Source organism: Mus musculus, chromosome X (genome assembly GCF_000001635.26).
Source record: "Mus musculus strain C57BL/6J chromosome X, GRCm38.p6 C57BL/6J".
Lineage (NCBI taxonomy): Eukaryota > Metazoa > Chordata > Mammalia > Rodentia > Muridae > Mus > Mus musculus.
In genome coordinates, this window is record NC_000086.7 from 77,568,917 (window position 1) to 77,591,035 (window position 22,119).

General features: G+C 40.2%; 1 protein-coding gene across 4 annotated transcripts in view; it reads left to right on the forward strand.

The window, feature by feature from the left end:
• The window catches only part of Tbl1x (transducin (beta)-like 1 X-linked), a 153,174-nt gene that overhangs the window by 59,368 nt on the left and 71,687 nt on the right, over nucleotides 1-22,119 (forward strand). The window contains exon 2 of one of the 4 annotated variants that reach the window (XM_006527939.3): nucleotides 15,878-15,943. The exons of the other annotated variants lie outside the window; for them this stretch is intronic. The gene's annotated coding sequence lies outside the window, so the exon portion shown is untranslated. The remainder of the gene's footprint in view (nucleotides 1-15,877; nucleotides 15,944-22,119) is intronic. 4 annotated transcript variants of the gene reach the window in all.

The following is a 22,119-nucleotide window of genomic DNA, read 5'->3' on the forward strand; positions in this document are numbered from 1 at the left end:
TGCAGTTAGGCTCTGCTTTGTATGTGGGGGTAGGGCATGGTGATTGGAGTTGGATGAAAGTGTTCATTGAAGGCATGGTTAAAGGGATAAAAGAGCTTTGATGTAGACTGTTTCCAGCCATCCATTTAATTCTCCGTCCACAAGTGGAAAGAAAATAAACAACCATTCAAAAGTAATATTTATGTAACCTGCAGAAATCTCGGCCAGCCATGGGAAAGATGATGCGCTTTGACGTGCAGGATGGTCTCCCGAGTTCCCCCTGGCCTCGGGCTTCTGAGCAAAGCTAATGAGAGAGAGAGAGAGAGAGAGAGAGAGAGAGAGAGAGAGAGAGAGAGAGAGCCAATCTCTGTTTCTGTCGGAATTTTCTGAATCTTCTTCATAACATAGAAACTTTTTTTTTTAATGGAAAAATAAGTTGCACAGATTTTACATTTAGGTCATTTTCATAGAATGTAGGTCACTCAATTCAATAGGAGAGTATGCTGTTTTTACTTTTTTGGTGTGTATATATGTTGTGTGTTGGGGAGGTATTTGTACTAGTTGGTGTATGTGCGTGCATGTTTGCATGTGGGTGTAGAGACCAGATGTTGGGTGTCTTTCCTCTATTGATATTGGTTGTCTTCTAGTGATCTCTACCTTTATTTTATTTTTTAAAATTGGGTTTCCAAAAAGACTTATCACATGCCTGTGAATGTATACTGTGTATGTTTATATGTCTATGGAGCCAAAAGAAGGTACTTGGTGTCGTCCCCTAGAGCTGGAGTTAGAGATGGTTGTGAGCTGGTGCTGGGAACCCAGCTTGGGTCTTCCAGGAGAGAGTACAGGCTATTAACTGCCAAGCCATCTCCATCCTACATACCTTACTTTTGAGGATGAGATTTCTCTCATCCTAGAATGAGAGATGAGAACTAGAAACACATTGATTGAGCTAGGCTAACTAGTGGTTGAGCTTCAGGTAAGAGTCTCTCTGCCTTCAAATGTTGCTTGGGTTAAAAATCTCATGTTACGAATCTGGTGTTTTACGTGGATTTGGGGGATCTGAACTGAGGACCTTACCGCTGTGTTTGCATAGGGGGTTCTTTATCCACTATGGCATTTTCCCAGGCAATGTCTTTTAGATTCCCCAAAGAAGGGAAGTATGGTGTGATTGAAAAGAATCTAGAAAGATAGATTGAGATAGTGTTGAGGATGGAGTAACTCAGGCTGGCTGGGTGTGGTGGCTCACTTTTGTAATCCCAGCATTCAGGAGCCAAGGCAGAAAGATTATTTCAAATTTGATGCCACACTGGGCTGCATAGCAAGTTCTAGGCCAGTTAGGACTACATTACAAGAGTCTGTCTTAAAAAACAAAACAAGTTTGGATTGTTTTTATACTGCAAAGTTTTGACAAGTTAGGATGCTGGTGTGTGTGTGGGTATGTGGGTGGGTGCACGTGTGTGCCTACTTGCTTGGTATGAGCCTAATAGTGTTGGTGTGGGAGGGGTACTTCTGGTCTCTGCTAGCTGGAAGCCTAGGATGCTGTTGCAGATCTATAGCGCCCTATACTAGTCTTCTCTTCCTGTCCCCAGAATGTTTTACCTCATGTGATTTTACCACTAGGCTGAAGTTTGCAACTCCAACAAGATGTTCCTCTGCTCTCATTCTGTAGCCTACATGGCAAGGTTTCCCTTGCTTATGGAAGTAGAGATAGCTAAAGATAGAGGGGTTGCCTTTCAGGCACAGTGTCCCCTGTAAGCACAAAGGGTAGAGTTTTGTTGGCTCAGCACCATTGTTAGACATATTGTCACTTCCAAGTGTTTTTACATGGAGGTTTTTCTCCATAAATAAAGTTTTAGAGGTGGGGAATTATTCATGGTGCAAACTTCTGTGTACCTGTAACAGCAGCTGCTCAGCCAACTCTAAGGTGTAGAGATGTACCTTTCCTCCTCTGAAGAAGCTTCAATCAGGCTGGGGAGGTGGATGAGAATTCTGATGCCACCCTCTCCACTATAGAGGACAGGTGTTCCAGGGACACTGAGCTGAGCTCAGGCAGGGCCTCTGTAGAGCAGGTATAAAGGAGGGAACAAGTGAGGCAGGTACTGTCAAAAAATGGGCCAAGATCATTCTAGGCAGTGCTTGGGTGTTCTGGCAGAAGAGGAGATTGGGATCCAAGTGAGGTCAAGCAGTAATTTTGTGCCATTCATGTAGACACTGTGTGGCATGTAGCTTTGTGTCTGGTGCCATGTGCCTGTGCAGTTGAGGAATGCCGTTCTACCTATTGTATGTGACTTGGGAGGTATAAGGGAGATAGAATGAGAATCTAGAGAGCTCTTTTATTTACTTCTGAGTTCAGGATCATATCATAATTACTTGTGCTGGCATCTTTCTCTGTCTTTATTGTTCTTTGTTGCTCCAACTGTAACTATTAATTTTCATACCATTTCCCATGGATTCTGAGGTGGAGAAGATGGAATGTCAATACAAATCCAAAAGCAAGTGGGGATGTATGGATTTGCTGAAAGCAAAGACAACTATTCAGAAAATATGAAGGGAGGCATGGGCATCTATGTGTGCATACATACACAGCAATGTTCTTCCTACCAGCACTGTTTCTGTAGTTGTAATTTCAGCTGGAATCACATGGTAAGTAGAATCATGGCCTAAAGAGAGATGTGTCCCTTTCTCACTCCCATAAACAGTGAGTTTGTGCTCTAACGTGGCTAAAGGGCCTTTGCAGATAGAGTATAAGGATCCTAGGATGTATAGATAGATGGTCCATTTGCATACAGAGTAATGACATACATGCTCTGAGTAGAGGTTCAGAATCCAAGCCCTGAAAATTGGTTTTCTTAACATGCTTATGTGGAATTGAAAATTTACTTCAGAAAGGACAGATTTGGTCTTACAATTCTTAGCTTCTAGTAATTAGACATTGTATGGTTTTTACTAGGTTCTTTCTGTTGTGTTTAACAAGACACATTGCATGCATTTCAGTTTTCATCACAGTTTGACTGAAAACCTGTACTATGTACAAATATGACTACATTCAATAAAATTTATTGTTCAGATGTAATTTGAATTAGAAACCATTCTCTGTGTTTCTCACTAAAGTATACTTTTATGCATTTGAGAGGAGTGGGAATGAATGTATGTTAAATTACCTTACATCCCAGAACAAATAAAGGGTTTTCATGTTTTGAGAAATTGGTAGTCTTGAGGTTTTTGACTGTCCAGTAATAATGCACTAAGTATGTGGTATTTGACATTTGTGCATGCATAATCCTGACTTCAGAGAGCTTGGAGAACTTTTAATAGAAGAAAACTATGCTTTGTTCTTAGTTTAAAAACTTAACAGTTACTATAGTTGTATATGTGTGTGTGATGGATTGCCTTTGTGTGAATGTAGCTGTCACAGAACAACTTGAGGAAGTCTCTCCCCTTCTAGCTTGTGGGCTCTAGGTAATGACAAGTGCTTTAACCATTGAACCATCTCATCCCCTTGTTTTGTTTTGTTTGTGTTTGAGACAGGGTCTTATTATGTATCCCATTCTGGCTTGAAAGTCATGGCAATACTCCTGTCTTCCCAATGTGGCCAATTACCAGGCTTGTGCTCCATGCCTGTCTAAAAATGAGCTTCATTAAGTTCAACACAAAATTCACATAGTATAGTTGAATGATCCAGTGACTTTTTTTTATAGGTACAATTGGGTAGACATTAATATCTTTGAAACCATTAACAACACATTGTGTCCCATTCCTCCCTGGCAGCCACTGATCTATTTGTGTTTATGGATTTCTATATTTTCATTTTTTTACACAGATGTTTAATTAGCTTTATTTACAGAGCAGGGATTTCACCCCCTACCCTCCCAATTTTCCAGTGGTGCCTAACCTCATTAGGCAATAATGCCAGTTTAAAAGAAATTTATGCAGAATCCTAAAAATTACATGTGTTGGTGTTCCTCAAGAAATGACAAGCTTGGCCAGCAACAGCTACTCTGCCTTAATCACTCAGAAACACAGTTGCTGTTTCTGCATTCCATGATTTTGAAGAAAAGGTCACTGTTAATACATTTCTATCGAATTATATAGCACATGTGTTTTCTTTTCTTACATGTTTTATATTGTTTTGAGGGTGTATTTTGGAGTAGAAACTTGTGCTTCAGCATTTGCATGTGCCTAAAGTGGGGCCGTATGCTTGACCATTTCAGGATTCTGTCCATTGATCTTTTAGGAAAAAGAAAAAAAAAGAAAAATAGTCTTCAGTGGCAGAGGATGCCGTATTTTATGATAAACCAGACCTTAGGAGATGCTTCTGGTGTGTTTGTCTTTAGTTAATCTCTTCCTACTTCATATGGTGTGTCTGGGGGTCCTGCTATTTCTACTCTTCGAAAAATTCTTATCTGAAGATCCACTTTAATTTGATTTTTGCTCATCTGTCTTTATTTCTGTCACCATCATCCCTAAATTATAGTTTAAAGGAAAATCCAGATTTTTTATGTTAGAAAACTATTGCTGTATGAAGAATTGACTGAGTCAGCTGAAAAAAAATTCCAAGATCACCATTATATGGAAGCATTCCACATGGTCTAGAGCAGGATCTTGATTTGTAGATAAGGTTATGAGCAGGCATAGCATGTCAGTGAAGCAGTAGCTGAGAGCTTACATCCAATCACTAGCTCAAGGGGCGGGGGAGAGACAGACAGAGAGAGAGCATGCTATACTCATGGATGTTATTTTAATCAGTGGGTTCATATATTCTTTTGTGTTTGTCCTCCTTTATTTTGTGGAATGTTTCTCCCACTGCATCCATTCTTGTGCTCCTTCTGTCCTCCTTTCCTCTATTTCTTTAGTACTGAGGATTGAACTCAGAGCCTTGATCGTACTAGACAAGCATTGTACCATTGAACTATATCCCCAGCCTTGTTTATGTCTCACTTTGAAACAGGGTCTTGCCAAGCTGGCTAGAAATTCACTCTGTAGTCCAGACACATCTGCCTTAGTCTCCTGAGTATCTGGAATGACAAGCCTGCACCACCAGGCCCAGCTGCTGTAATCCATCAAGGTTCATTAACATTGTAGCATGGATGGATAGTAGATAGCTCACTGTACTGTTTAATGACACCTCATTTTTATACTGTATCTTGTTTATTTGTGGTTAAAACATAATGCATTTTGTTTATTCATTGTTAAAACATACTGCATTTTGTTTATCCATTCTTAAATTGGTCTTGATTATGTTCTTAGGTGCAGAACTGTTGGGTCAGATTATATTATGGTTTGAATATTAATTGTCTGTCATAGACCAATGAGCTAGATATTTGGTCACTTGCTCCAGTGCTGTTTGGGAAGGTTTGTGCAACCTTTACAAGGTGTAGCCTCACAGAATGAACTGGGGTTAGATTCTGGTGCCTTACTTCCAATCTGCATTGGTTTCCTATCTAGGTAAGCAGTGTGACCAGCTGCTTCTATCTTCACCTTCCCTGTGCTGATGGACTGTATCTTCTAAAGCTTTGGGCCAAAATAAACTCTTCTCTGAACTAAGGTGTTTGAAACAGATGTAAATCTTTACCTTTAAAAATTAAATCATTTTATGTGTATTTGTGTCTTGTCTACACATATGTTTATGTACATGCCTGATGTTGATGGAGGCCAGAAGAGGGCAACAGATTTGCTGAAACTGGAATTACAGAAGATTGTGAGCCACCATGCATTTGCTAGGGATCGATTCTAGGTTGTCTGGAAGAGCAGCCAGTGTATTCACCCCCCCCCCCATCATTTCTCTATTGTCCTCTACCTTCTTTATCAGGATTGGGGACTCTACTTAAACTTTGGAGCTTGCTGGAGTTTTTTTTTTTTTTTTTCGGGAGTGGGGGAATGGGGGTTGGCTGGTTACTAAGCTGCAACATCTATCTATCTCCACTGTACCTGACTTTTTACATGGGTGTCAAGATCTGAACTCAGGCTTCATGCTTGTATGACAAGCATTTTTTACCATCTTCCCAGCCCTAATTCTTTATTCTACACTTCTAAAGCCCAGAGTATAAGACTTCCTTTGATTTCAAAGGTGCAGGACAACCATGAGGTCAACTGAACGATACAGAAGTTTTCAGAACGGAAACTTTAATTCAGGAAAAAAGAAGGTGGCAAGGAGTGAAACTCAAATAAGATACCATGTGTGCCTATGAGGGAATATGAACAACATTTTCAGGAAAGTAAGAACAAAGTGAAGCTACAGTGAAATGAGTAGGGACAGCAGGGTGTAGAAGTACAGGAGGTGCTCACTAACAGCCTCATCGGGCCCCGAGGGACAGGGTCACTCAGTCACTCAAACCACTTGTTTGAGGTACAACAAAGGACTGCAAATATTATAAGCTGCTTGATGTATAGAACTGGAGCTTCATAATCATTCTGAATTCCAGAGCCTTATAATACAAAATGCTAGCTAAGTACTGTAAAATGATGTGAGTGTCCTGTATTTGGCAATCAGCAGCAAGAGGTAGGTGTATTACTTGCTACTGGCTGCTGAAACAGTATACTTTCTATAAACTTAGATATATAAAACAGCGCAGGTTTACTGTCATACAGTTTGGAGGTCACAAATCTGAAGTCAGCTCATTTTGTTAAACGCAATATCATGTTATTTTTTGGATGTTATTTTCAGGGGAAACCCATCCATGTTTTAGAGGCTACCACATCCCTTAGTCCATAGCCCCTTCCACTCTGAAAGCCAGAGGAGACTGATCATATTTTTTCTTACAAAGGATCACAGGCATTGGCTTTTGCCCTCTTCCTCATTCAAAGAACTCTTTTGAGAACACTTGTGGATAGAATTGGTTTGTGTGATATGAACTGCTTTAGAAGACTAGTAGTGGGAGAGCGGCTCTTGTGTGTTCTATTTAGTATATACTCTCTCATAAAACCCAGAGTGTTTTCTCTTTCCTAAATGCTGTCAGCTCTTTAGCAACCTAACATTTTTTTTTTATGGTTTTAGAGCTTTATTGTAGAAAGGCAGGGGGAAAGAGACAAGGTAGAGAAAAGGAGGGCTAGAGCGTAAGAAAGATGAGAGCTTAGAGTCCTTTTATCTGTAACTTATATTCCCCCTTGCCAGGAATCATCCATAGTTCCAGCTTGAGGGGATTGAAGTGAGGGAAACTCTAGTGGGGAGGACATTTTTTCCCTGCTAAGAATGGAATTTGAAGTATTGTATATAATTCTTGGGAATGTTACTGGTCCCCATCTCCACCCCTTCTGGTGGCATAGAAAGCACATGTCCAGGCAGCAAATGGAAGGAACATACTTTGTTTGTTTTTTCTCAGACAGTGATTTAACTCATGGCATGTTTTTGAATGATGAGCCATGGTCTGATCTCTGCTTTAGGAAGAGTTGTATATTCTTGCAGGAGAAATTATCAGGTTGACCTCAATTTCTTGCCACTGTGCAGAGACTAGAGAACCATGGAAGTGACAGTCTGTGTAGATACATGAAGTGTTAAGAATTCTATGTGGTTATAGTCATAGGACTTAATATCTGGTGGGTAGAATTCTGTGGGTGGTGGGTGGAGGAAGAGAGTCCAAGAGGTCAGTGTTTGGAACCTGGAGGCAAAGGGCACCAGTTGGTAAGTCAGAAGACTGAAGAGAACTTAAGGTTGGAGTAAGTATACCTCTGAAATAAGAAGTTCTGGATACCCAAGTAAAGCTGCAAATGAAGGCTGCTTTAGTCACTGTTCTGTTGCCATGAAGAAACACCATGACCATGGCAACTCTTATAAAAAGAAAGAATTTAATTTACTTTCAGAGGTTTAGTCCTTTATCATCATGGCAGGGTGGTTGGTGGCATGCAGGCAGACATGATGCTGGACAAGTAGCTGAGATTTCTAAATCCAGATAGGAAGCCGGAAGAGGGAGCATGGGCTTTTGAAACTTCCAAGCTAGCACACTTTCTCCAACAAAGGTCACACCTACTCCAATAAGGCTATATGACTCCCTAATTCTTCTCAAGTAGTTCCACAATGACTAAGCATTTAAATATATGAACCTACAGGGACCATTCTTACTCAAACCACCACAAAGCCCATGGAGGAAATAGGAGCTTCAAAAAAAGATTTAGTGTTACCACCATAACAGTTAGGGTTAAGACAATGGTAGTGAAATGATGATGGTAGTGAAAAGAGGGCCAAGGACCTCACCTTCAGTTTAGAAATATGGGAGATGAAGAAGTAATCCTAAAGCAATATGACAACAATTTAAAACAATATAAAACAATTGCATTGTTCCCATACTGACTTGTTTTATACATGGTGACTGGGCCAAACCCCAGTGTAGTCAGAGGTTGCTTGGAATGGGGAGTCCACGTGTAAGTCTCCAAGGGCTCTGTCTTTGAATGCAGTGGCTATTACATAAGGCACAAATGGAGGCGGTTCTGAAACAGCAATGCCAGATGGTTCTGGGAAGTAGGCAGGTCGAGGCTCACTGTTGCATCTGTAGAGTTTATTGAGGTTATTGTTTTAACACAACAGATGTAGAAAGCTCCTTTGGTGGTTCACATGGTTCTAATCTGGGGCCTCTTTTTCTCATCAATGTTGTCATATTTAAGAAGTCCTAGTGTCTGTGTAGAGACATATGCTCAGGACTTGACTTTTCCTAGTTGGTTCAGCAAAAACCTTCACCATCTTGGTTATTGACCAAGTAAACATATGGTGACAATGTGATCCATTATCCAAATATAGACAGTTTTGAAATAGAATCACTTAATAATGATTCTTCTGTCATTAATGTCAACTTCTGAAATGGCAAGGCTTTGTGATATTTTTATAGTTTCTTACAACTGTAATATTTTGATCAGTGTCTGGTATGATAAAATATTGTTTCTCTAATAAGCTGACTTATTTGTGCCTCAGAGGCTAAGCTCTCAAGAGTGTTAAAAAAAAAGGTGGTGTTTACTTCTCAGAGTTACTACCCTTCCAACTTGCAGAATACTGAGTCCATGTGTTTCTACACTAAACTTACTTGCTAAAATTTAAGTAGACTCCATATATACCAAATGACTACTCCTTATGTGCAGGACTTGAGATAATAGGGGGAGTCCAAACATATCCTACTGGGACTTGAGATAGCTCAGTGGTCAAGAACATTTCTTGTTCTTCCAGAGGACTCAGGTTCACACCATCCATAACCGCAGTTCCAAGGCATCTGACACCCTGTGCTAACCCCCGTGTGTACTAGGCATGCATGTGGTGTACATACACATGCATACAGGCAAAACACTCATATGTGCTAAATAAAACCTAAAACCAAACAAATTAAAGAGACAGAAAGACAGAGATGGAAGCTTGCTTTATTTTTAGCCAGGAAAGCAGTAGAGAAGACATTTGCTGTCAAGAAAACATTGCCTTTGCTGTATTCCTTTTGTCAAAGGAACCTAAGTCACTGGGTTTTTGTCTGAGAGAACGGGATTCAATTAGTCACTCTGTTCACACAGATAAGAGGAAGAGCAGACACAGGGAAGAGCCTATTCAGGCAGTTGGCTCTTGTATAACCAGAACATACTGCAATTCAAGTTTGAGGCCTCTGATTCTCATATTGTAATGATTGTGTTTCTAGACTGAAATGTTAGGGTTTTTCCTTCTGAAATTCCCAACCCAAATTCATGACAATGTTTTAATGCTAGATGTTTCAAAATTATTTCTTAAGGAATCTGGACAAATTTTAATGAACCCACCAGATATTGTTAACAGTCTTATGTATATAGACTCATGAATGTGACTATTTTGTAAATAGTCAGATCTTTGTGTAATAAATGGAAATATTATTTAAACATCGCCATAGAATACAGTTTCATTGTGTAGTATGGTCTTGCTCTTTAGGTATGCTTTTCTGAAGCATTAGATTATGAAAGCCAAGCTTTGGGTTTTACTGTATAGGTAATCCACACAATGTTTTGATACCAAAAAAAAATGTTATTCTTGTAGGCCAGGCATGGTGGCTGATGCCTATAATTTCAGCATTTAGAGGTAGAGATATGGGGATTGCTAGGACAATACTGATCTACATTTCAAGTTCTGGCTCAATTAGGGCTACATAAGGAGAACCCATCTCAAATGAATGGAAATGAAGTGAAACAAATTAGCAGTGGATGTTTAACTTAGTTGGTGGAATACTTCCCTAAGCATGCAGGAAACACTGGGTTTGTTCCCCAGCACTACATAGAGATATGGTAGTGTATGCCTTTTAATGTTGGAACTCAGTTGAAGGCAGGGGATAAGGAAGTCAAGATCTCTCAAGCTGCTTAAAGAGTCCCAGACCATTTACATATACATAGAGTCTGCTTCAAAAGAAAGACAAAGAAAGGGTCTTAAGCTGGGGATGTACTTCAGTGGTAGAGCACTTGCCTAGCACATGCAGGGTTCCAGGGTTTAATTTCTAGCATTGCAATAAACACATTTAAAGTATAGATGAATAAAAAAATTTAAAAAATGTTCTAGCCTTCATGCATTATTATTTATAATAAGTTGAAGGCTTGAGGGCAGGGGTGAATGACCCTGATCGCCATATGATAGGTTATTAAACAACTGTTTAAACCAATATTATGGATACTTACTTCCTGGTAGAGGAGACACCATGATCCTGAAGGTGTTTCCCCGAGTGTGAGGCTTATCCACTGCACTCTGTATATACTTACTGGCACCAAAATGTGATTGCAAGATTCAGCAAGTTTTTTCTGCAACCTCTTGTGACCAGCATGTAGCTCATTTGGGCTTGTGAGTGGTTCTGCATGTATCCTGGGAGTAAGCCAGGCTGCAGGGAACTGTACCATAGCCACCCAGATTTTATTTGTTAGTTATTTTTTAGTGTTGCCATTTAGCCAGGATTAAGAATTACTAAAGAACTGTCCCTGTTGTTTCCCCCTCCTTGAGAATGCTTTCTTTCTGGGACCCGCAGAAGAAATTTTATACACGCATAAGAAGTCTAGAAGCTGGGTTTTCTGATGGTTTGTTTTTATTATTGAATAAGCATTAGATCTGTGGTACCCATCCTCCCAATAGAATGCTGTGTTCATTGGCAAACTTTGGGTTAGTAGTACCTTCATGGTGGCTTCAGCTCTATTTCTCTTTGTTGTTACCATCTACTTTCTCTGGCCCATCTTGTTATTTCATTTTTGTTATTTTGTATGTGATTGTGAGATCATTTCCCCCCTCCTTTCCTGGGTGGGGAAAGATAAGGGTTTCGCTTACTGAGACTGTTGTGGTTTCTTGGAGGTTGGTAGCTGGCAGTAGCTTTTGAATTCTGATGTGTTAGCGGCATGCATCCTATTTTAATCTCGCTTCCTGTGGAAGTGCCTCGGGGACACAATGTATTTCTAAATTTAGTGTGATGAATACTGGATCACACAGTTTCTGCCAGACCCTAGGCAAAGCTTTGGAGGTCATTCAGGTCTGAATGTGAGAGATATAGTTCTTCAAAAGTGGTTTATACAAGAAAGATTTCTAATGATTAACAAAGTACCCAAATCCTTGCATTTTACTGCAATTAAAAAGTCTTGGTGGCTAGAGAAATGGCTCAGTGGTTCAGAGTGCTCATTTCTCTTGCAGAGGACCTGAGCTCTGTTCCCAGCACCAAGTCAGTTGGTTCACTACTACCTGTAACTCTGACTCTAGGGACTCTTTTTCTGGCCTCTGTGCCATATACATGCACATACATATAAACACAAATAAAAAAATAACTTAGAAATAAATTCTTGTATGTCAGGTTTAACACACCCAAGTTATTTTCTATCTCTTTACCTGTTAAAGGGTGATCTTTCTCTAAACTCCATTGAAGTCTGGGCCTTAAATAGGCTTCATGAGGTTTACAGAAAAAGCAGAAAATGAAAGTGAGGTATTAGAGCTAGAAATGTTCATGAAGACCAGCACTCAGATCCCCAGCACCCATGTAAAAGTTGGGTGTGGTTGTGCCCATGTTTAACTTCATAAGCTGGGTAAGAGGTGCATGCGCAAGTGTGCATGAGCGCACACACAGACAGAAAGAGAAACAGAGAGAGAGAGAGAGACATGTATGCATTCGCCTACACCCTAAAAGCAAAGAAAAAGTTACAAGGAATTAGTGCAAAAACCATTTTTATTTTGATGTAAAAAGGAAAAGTTTGAAGTAATAATTTCTTTTTTTTTTTTTTTTTTTTTTTTTTTTTTTTTTTTTTTGAGAGGGAGACAGGGTTTCTCTGTGTAGCTCTGGCTGTCCCGGAACTCACTTTGTAGACCAGGCTGTAAACTCAGAGATCCACCTGCCTCTGTCTCCTGAGTGCTGGGATTAAAGGCATGTGCCACTACCACCCAGCTCAAAATACTTTGTTTTTATTTCCAGTGTTATTTATTAGTTGGTTTATTTTGTCACACAGTCTTACTCTGCATTCCAGGCTGTCCTCAAACTAGTGATGAGGTGACAGGTATGTGCCACGACTTTAGCTAACTGATAATTTTGATGAGCCAGGAGCAGAGAAGGAACATGCATTTTTCCATATATCTTTATCACTCCCAGCATATGGATAACATTAGGTGCCCCTTGAATGTTTTAAGGGGAAGGTGGATGATGAAAGTTACCCTACTCTACCAGGTTTTTGTCTAGGTAGCACAGTTCTGAATGACAAGACTATATATATTTTGCACGCACTATGGAGTTCAATCCCAAGACCAATTTTAGATATGACATTCTCTGCATGCCAGGAGGGATTCTGTGCACTCTTTAATGCATGTGGTAGAGTCTGTCCTGTAACATTGTTCCCATCTTTTATTTACTTTATGTAGGCAAGGAGCAGAAAGTCCTGAGTGTGTGGGACCCTGGGATCCTAAGCCAGCTGGTTCTGCCTTAGCTTCTCTGGCCTGGGATCTGTGCTCTTGATTCCTAGAAACTGCTTCACACGCAGAAATGACCACTCAGAGACCAGGCTCCTTGAGAGTACTTAGCAATTTTTTATCAAGGATCCAAAAGAGCATAGTCTGCAAGGAATAACTCTGATAAGACAGGCCTTACAGAATTCAGGCGTGGATGTGAAAGATAGAGGTGTTGATTTTGCTGCAGGTGTGAGGAGAGTAAATAGATTTTCTTCAAGGTCATGAGACTAGACAATGGGAAACTAGTTAGGAAACCTGTTCAATACCGCAGACAAAGAGTGAAGGGTGGGCCTAAATGGTCTGGCATTCATAAAATGGTTAACATATATTGCAAAGCTATGGATGAAGCAAATTTACCAGTTTGATCATGGAAAATCATTGCCTGTGTTGATTTATCTCTGAGTTCATTGATCTCCCTAATGTACTCATATACTACCTATATATTTGTGTCCTCTCAGCCCCTCATACTGTTCACAGTAGAATTTACCATTCCAGTAGAACTAAAAATAGTTGACCCTCACCCATACAGCATGTGGCTTAAGGTCTCCAGTAGATTCTTGATACCAATGTTTGTTTGAAATTTTTCTTTTTCTGTGCCTGCATATGTGTAATAAACTGAATATACATTATCACAGCATGAGATTAAAATAATAATAAATAAAACAGTTGTACCACTGTACTACGATAACTATATGAATGTGAATTTCCTTCATCATTATGTGGTACCCACTATTCCTGTGATGCCTCTGTGATGAAGTGAAGAGGGTAAGGTTAGCATGAAGCTTAATATTAAGTAAAATAAAAAAAATTTGAATGCATAAGCATTGTAGTGCTATGACAAGTCATATGATAAAAGAGATGTTTTCTAACTGACCAGTGGAGAAGTAGTGTATACAGTGTAGATATGCTGAACCAATGGACGAATCTCCCTCTAGATGAGGTAGAGGGGAACAGCACAATAATTCATACTTAAAACAGAGGAGTTTAGTTGTGGGATTTTGCACTTAATAGTTTTAGTTCACATACAGCTGAAATCAGCAGAAGTCAAACTACAGAAACCTCAAGTAAGGAAGGACTAGTGTATTGTAACTGTAGGATTTTGAACAGCATCCCAGATGTCTCTACTATTTCAAACCAAGAACATCCTCATCCTTAATTGTAGTAGCCTAAGATGTATACAGACCTTGTCACTGGGTGGGCATGGTCACTCACAGTTGGGAACAGCCCCTTAGAAAACTTGGGAATAAGAGCTGGAGAGATGGCTCCTTGTTTTAAGAGCACTGGCTGCTCTTCTAGAGGAATTGGGTTGCAGTCCTGGCACCCAGCTTACAACTGTCTGTAACTAGTTTCAGGGGATCTGATATCACCTTCTGGCCTCTGTGGACACTGTATTCATGTGGTGCATGCACATGGTTTGCATGTGGCAGGTGTAGATACATAAAAAATACACAGATATTCATGCAGGGAAACATACACATAAAATAAAATTAAGAGTACAGTTCACTATGGTGTGGCTTACTTTTTCCACCAAAGACTTACTTCTTGAAAGTCTTATAGCTTTTCCAAACAGCTTCACCAGTTGGGGACCAAGTATTTAAATACATGAGCAGGTTGCAGATATTTCAAAACTGCTGCCCATGTATTCTGTGAGCCTACACTGGCTGGGCATATAGGTGCCTTTTTGCCCATTTTTATGTCTAAATGGTTCTGTACACCTCCCTGGGGTCAGATGGAGGCAACACACCAGAGAGTTAGAATCCCCAATTTCCCTTTCTCTTTGTCCTTATCACCTTAGCCATGAAGACAGGATTATCCTATATGCAAAAAGCACAGAGGATGAGTAACGGTTGCTACTGGTCTCTGAGACACCATGGGGGTACTCAGTTCAGTAGACATGGCCCAGCAACAGGGATCCTGAATGATAGGCACTCTTACTTGAGCTAGGCATGACTTCTTAGCCCTCTGCTCCTACCTGCATTGAAGCTAATGTAGGAATTACAAGATCAGCTTGCATTGAAGCATGACTTGAGATGCTTCCTATATTGGTATTCAGTTGACTGTGCGTGTGTGTGTGTGTGTGTGTGTGTGCGCGCGCGCGCATTTGTTCACAGCTATTTGTCTTCAGAAACTAGGGGCATCACATGTTCTGATCTTTCTCCTCTCTTCCCTGCACCCAGTGAGGGACATCTCTTCCCCCTTATGTTTTTCCCACCATATATTCCTATACTACAAATTCTAAACAGGGCTGTTTGTGTCCTTTAGGGGTGCTCTCTGTATCAGGGGAACAGCCTCGGTTGTCATGGTCAGGGTGACTGTGTAGGCTACTATGTAGCCCAGGCTAGTCTTGGACTTAAGATCCTTCTGTTCCTGCTTTCTGAGTTGGGATTACAGTTGTGTACCACTGCAGTCTGCCCATATAAAATTATCTTATGTCATACCTTGATTTAAGAGAACGATCTATATTTTCACTTAGATTGCTTTTGGATGACAGAGGAGATTGTGTTGGCAGTGAGAAGATTGCCTGGGGAGATTTCTGTAACTGAGAAATGTCATTTATGGGCTGCTCATGAACAGTCTGAGATCATGCTAAACTCTGAGCAGGTTTGTGTGAACTGTTTCTCTGTGTGATTTTTTTTTAAAAGAGATACAACCATCAAGTTGATCAGTGACTGCCTGCCACTTACATGGTTCTTAGTAGTAAAGCTACAGAATGTTGTGATATAGTTATGGAGCACTTCAGAGGGGTATATTCTAAGGGATGCATCCTTAAATTTGCTGGTGGGCACCCATAGAGTGCTTATACAGGAAGTAACCTAGTTATGCAGGTGATGAAAGAATATGGGTACACTATCTTGTAGGTGGTCCGTTGCTGCCAGACACATCTACACGAAGTACTGATTGACTAGACTTAACTAAATCACTTATTTGCCCAGTTAGAAGATGTTGACAATATATACTTTAGCATGTGTTGGTTGACATTTTTATCTTACCTTGGGTATTGTATATTAACAGGTAATTGAAGATAGAAGAAAGGGCTGAAAAAAGTCAGGAGGGGGATTTGCCTATATTTGCTTCTGAGTAAGTGAAATGGTTAAATGTTTTTTTCCCACTATGTAGAGATTTAACACAACCAGCCTCCTCATATTTCCTGAGATAGATAGATAGATAGATAGATAGATAGATAGATAGATATGACGGTGTTGGCTTTCTGCACTGGAAATAGTGATTTACCAACATTTTTTACAATTGGCTGATTTTACTAGCAAAAGGCTGAGAAAGAAAAGGAAAGAATTATGAGAAATAGCAGCAGTAGTTTATGACAAATATCTTTTACATTTTTTCCTTAGATGTGCTGAACTCTAGACCTTGTGTGTGCCAGGCAAGGATGCCAGCATCTACCTGCATCCCTAAAGCCATATATTCCTTTTTAAATTTATCTTTAGGAAGCTGGAGATTTAGACCATTCTTTTAAATTTTGCAGTACTGGAGATTAACAGTCCTGTGCACGCCAGGCTCTAAAGCTATACCCTCAGTCCTGTATCAGGTTTAGAAAACAAACATGGAGAGTTGACTGCAATGTGTGTGCTTTTCAGTGGAGCATAGCTGTTGATATCTATCTCTTCTGCCTCGTACATGTGAGGTTCTTAATTCACCAGCCAACCCTAGCTTCTAAAAACAAATTGAAATCATTTCGCACTTTTCTATATCCTGGGTTTTCTCTGTCTTCTATGCCCCTCCTGAAATTAGTGTAGACTTGGAAGTCTGTATGTCAGCCAGATTATTTCCATAAATGTCTTTTAGCCCCATTCTGAGACATTTTTGATGATCTGGGTGGTTTATCAGAATAGAAGGAGGCAGCCTCTGGTAGAATAGTACTTTTGGAGGCTGACATGCTTTCTGTTCTTTGTCTCTCATTTTACAGTGGGGCATGATTGAGAGCATCCATTTTAGGCCCTCCTTAGGAACAGTCTCTCATTGCTGGCATGGTTGTTTTTGTGATCTGTTACTTCTGTCCTGTTGTAGAGAATACAGATATATGGTTGAGTTCATTTGGAGCAAGGAATCACAGAGGTGTGGTACGCAGGCTGTAGTGTGTCTGGGAGTGTGCCCTTTGCTAAGTACTTTGTAGCAGCTCTACTGAGATAGACAGTTCGCCTATTCAATGTACACAATTTAGTGTTGTTTTTTTTTTTACTAATTTCAAGGCATCATATCCCTGCCATCAAATTTAAAATACTTTTATCATTCCCTAAAAGACCTTGTACCTGTTAGCAGTCATTTTTCGTTCTCACCTTCTCTAGCTCCTATATACCATAGACCTATTTCCTGTGCATGCATTTGCCTGGCTGTGGCCTTCTGTGTGTGCTGGTTTCCACTCTGCAGACTGTTTTCAAGGACTACAGTGTGGTTTAGTATCAAAGTTTCATTTCTTAGTAGACGCAAATGTTAATCCATCACCTACTCATTCATTCATCACATGGCCAGTTTTGAAACCTCTTCTTTTCCTGTGGTGATGGGTACCACACTCTGGGCCCTGTCAGCACTCTACCAAGCCTTCTTATTTTTCTTATAAATAAGGCACAAGGCTTCTTTTTGTTGCTCAGACTGACCTCCAACTCACATTCTTCCTTTTACTCTCTGGAGTTTCAGGTATGTACCACCATAGTTGCTCAAAACTTTTCACTTTGAAAACATGATATACTCATTGGAAATTACAGACATATTACTATGATTTCCTGTCATGTGACGTTTTCTAGTAGTCACATTGTCCTATAGGACATTCTGTCAGTATACATACATTTGTGCGTGCATGTATGAGAGAGGAAGACATAAATGCACATGCACACACACATGCAGAGACAAGCATAAACAAACAAATAAATGAACACACATGCACACACATGGAGACGCCAACTTCTTAGAAGTCTGGCCAAAAGCATTGCATATACAGAACAAGACTTGAATGGCTGCAGTATTGGATGTACAGTACTGTAGTAAGAAATGACAAGCCCTTAGAGCTTCTATCTAATGTGCATGTTTTCAGTGTAAATGTACATTGGAAAAAGAATCACCATACTTTGTTAGTTCATTCAGGCTATTGTAACAAAACTCTAGAAATCCATTTTCTCACCTTTCTATAGACTGAAAGTATTTCTGACTAGCCACTTCTTTTATCTTCCAGGTGACTATCTTTCTGTTGTTCTCTCGTATTACATCACCTTTTTTGGTATGCTCCCCCACCCCCCCTTGTTGAGAGCCAAGGAAAAGACGAGAGAGCGAGAGCAGGAATGTTTTGCTTTTCTTAGAATGCCACTAAACCTTAATAGATCAGGACCCGAAGCGTATGAACACATTTGAATGGAATTGCTTGTCCTAGATGCCCACCAGGTTGTAAAGCTGTGAATGGGCTGGGTAGAGGGTTAGAAATTGTTCCATGAGGTGTCCACTTAGGTTGTGTATATTTTTGGCTGCATTGAGCATGGATATTAGCTGGGGTGTTTTTTTTTGGTATACTGGTTTCAGTTTTTCCAGTGTATATCTAGGACTAGTACAGTTAGTTGCATTTTATGATAGTTCTCTTTCTAACCTGATTGTGTATATTTGTTTGTATAAGAGTACTTAGGTGTGTATGTGCATGGGGAGCACAGAGGCCAACATCAGGTATTTTCCTCACTTGCTCTGTACCTTGTTTTTTTAATATCAGAGTCTCTAATTGAAACTTGGGTTTATTGATTCTGCTGGATTGGCTAGATTGGTTGGCAGCAAGTCCAGAGATCCCTTGCTCTCCCAGCTCTCCATCCCTGGGGTTACAGAGGTGTGCTGTTCTACCAGGCTTATTAACTGGGTGCTAGGGATCTGAACTCACGTCGTCATGCTTGCATAGCAAGCACTTTATCCACCAAGCCATCTCCTAAGTCATAATTTTTATTTTTTGTAAGAAAACCCCACATTGTTTTTCATAATGGTGGTAATGATTTGCATTCTCTCCCCCTCCCAACAATATTGAAGAGTTCTCTTTGATTACATCCTCACCAGCACATATTATTTTAGTCTTGCTGATTACTGGGATAAGGTGATACCTCACTATGGTTTTCATTTGTGTTTCTCTGGTGATTAGAGGTGGCTCCTCATCTTCTCCCTTCCTCCCTTCCTCCCTCCCTCCCTCCAACCCTCCCTCTCTCCCTCCCTCTCCCCCCTTATCACCTTTATTTTGGTTGAAAATATACATATATACATACAATATATTCTGATTACTATTTCCCCTCTCCAGTTCCTCCCTACCCATCCAAATCTATACCTTTTTTTCTCTCAGTAGAGTACCTATGATATCTAACAATTAATAATAAGCTAAAATAATAAACTAAGGGAAGAAAAAGAGCTAAAGCAAAAGCACAAGCAATACCCAGAGACACAGAGACATACACATTGGCTCAAATTACCTTAAAAACACAACACCAGAAAACAAAATATATATTCAAAAGACCTGTAAGGGCGGGGGCGGGGGGGAAGATGAGCCCAGTCAAAGCATTACATGCAAGGAAACTCCAGAAATACCATTGAGTTCATTTTGTGTTTGTCATCTACTATTGGATGTGGGGCCTTCACTTAAGTATGGTTTGTATACCAGTGAGATTCAGTTGGACAAAACTAACTTTACCTTTTGTGTGTGTGTGTGTGTGTGTGTGTGTGTGTGTGTGTGTGTGTGGTTCGAGACAGGGTTTTTCTCTGTATAGCTCTGGCTGTCCTGGAACTCACCCTGTAGACCAGGCTGGCCTCCAACTCAGAAATCCACCTGCCTCTGCCTCCGAAGTGCTGGGAGTAAAGGCATGCGCCATCATGCCTGGCTTAACCTTTTAAAGTGGTTATCAACTTTGGAGATAGCTTCTAGGTTAAGGATGGGGGTTTGTGTCACATTTCTCAGTTCTAGGACCCCATCTGGTAAAGACCCATGAAAGTCCTGTGCATGCTGCCACAATATCTGTGAGTTCATATGTTTGCCAGTCCTGTTGTATGTCTGGAAAACACTGTTTCCTTGGTATTTTCCATCCCGTCTGGTTCTGACAATCTTTCTGCCTCTTCTTCTGTATAGCACACTGGGGCCCTAGGGGAAGTGATTAGATGGAGACATCCCATTTAGGACTAAGTGTTCCAGGACTCTTACTCTTGCTCATTGTCTAGCTGTATTTTTGTCTGTGTGTTGTTCCCACCTGCTGCAGGAAGAAGCTTATTTGAGGGTGGCTGAGCACTGATACTGATCTATGAGTATAGCAGAATGTCAGTGGGAATCATATTGCTAAATTCCTTTAGCAGAAGAGTAGTAGTACTTATTTTACCATAGGTTTCTAGGCTATCTAGTTTCAGATTCTTGACTACTCAAGCAGCATTGGCTATGGGTTCCATTTCATGCACTAGGCCTTAAATCCAGTCAGTGCATGCATTTTCATGGAAAATTCTAGACTGCTTTTCTCAAAAGGTTCTTTCATAATTCACTTTCCAAATTCTCTGCTACTATTTTGGGACAAGCTCTACCTTTCTATGCTTTCCAGGTTTCAAAGGAAAAAACAACAGGAGAATAAAAGCAGCAGAAGCATCTATAATGTTTCTTTTTGTCAATATACTACAAGCATGATCCCCAGGAGCTATGTTTAAAGAGCTGTGTGTAGTAGAGGGGAGCCTGTAATCCCAGTGCTGGAGAAGTGGAAACAGGATGCCTAGGGTTTATAGGCCAGCCAGTCTGGCCAGTGGTGAGATCCAGGTTCAATGACAGACCCTGTTTTGAAAAAAAAAATGGAATGTTGAGGAAGATACCAAACATCTGTCTACTTTTGATCTCTACAGGCATGTTCACATGTGTACACACACACACACACACACACACACACACACACACACAGTTTGCTCACACGTGTGCTAATACATACATAAAATACTTGGCTTGTAGATACGGGACAGGGATCTTGGCATGTTAGTTTGTAGTAACCCGGGTTTCTTCTGACTGTATAGGAAGCAAATGTGTAGCTCATTAAAATAATGAAAGTGAGTAGCAGGAGCTGGGAAGAGGGCTCAGGGTTCAGGCACTTGCTGTGCAAACATTCGGGCTAGAGTTTGGATGTTCAGCCCTCCAGATAAAATAGTGTATTGCAGCCCACCTGTACCACATTGTTTGGGAGACAGAGATGGGATTCCCAAGGTAACCTAGCTCCCTAGAATAGACAAATTGGCAAGCTTCAGTTTCAGTGAGAGACTTTGTCTCAATAAATTAAATGGGTAGTGAACCAGGAAGACACCTGACACCCACCTATTGCACATATACACATATATGTGCACACACATGAACCACATACATGTAAGCATGCATGCATACCCCACATACACTTTTTTAAAAGGTATCTGGACGATCTGTACTAAATTGTGGAGAGAATGTACTTTATGTCATTTTCTTCAAGTGCTCTGCTGGTGTTTTAAAACACACACATGCCTCCTGTTATTGTGAGCTAATTAAAATACAGCTCTGCTACCCCCTTTTTCCTTTGAAAACCTAAAGAGAAGTTTTCATTTGTAAGGCATATATTCTCAAAGCAGGAGTTTCTGGGTTATTTACTGGGATGCATAAATATTTATTTTGCTTTATGTCTCTAATTAACTTTAAATTTGGCTAAGAATTTAGTTTATACTTTTTGAAAACATTAATTGGATCATGGGCTGCTTTTATGGTTTTGTTTAAGAACCTCTGAATTAAAGGCAACGTATTTGACAGCAATTGCTGATGTTTAAACTTCTTTACATCTACTCTATAAAGAAACATTTTCTCCTAATCTGTATAACCAATGCTTAATATATAATATATATGCATACATGTCTCCAAAATAGCAGGTTTTAGCTGCACTTATCACCTCTCGACTGTGTCTTTCTGCAGATTTATTTACATGGATATTTGATAATTTTCACTCTGTGGATATTTGTCTTTGTCAGTAAGTGGGTGGGGGGTGTTATTAATCTTGTATGAAATTCAGATAAGCAAGGAACAGATGGATTTAAGGCTCTGCAGTTGAGGCTAGTTGAGGAATTATGAATAAAGAAATTCTGGGAGGGCACGAGATGGCTGAGCCAATGAGTAAGGTACTTGTGTGTGAACATGAGGACATGAGTTCTATCTACAGAATCCACGTTAAAAAAAGCAGGTATGATAGTGTACGCTTATCCTAGAAATAGAGGTAGAAACAGGTGGACCCGTGGCTTGCTAGGCAGCTAGC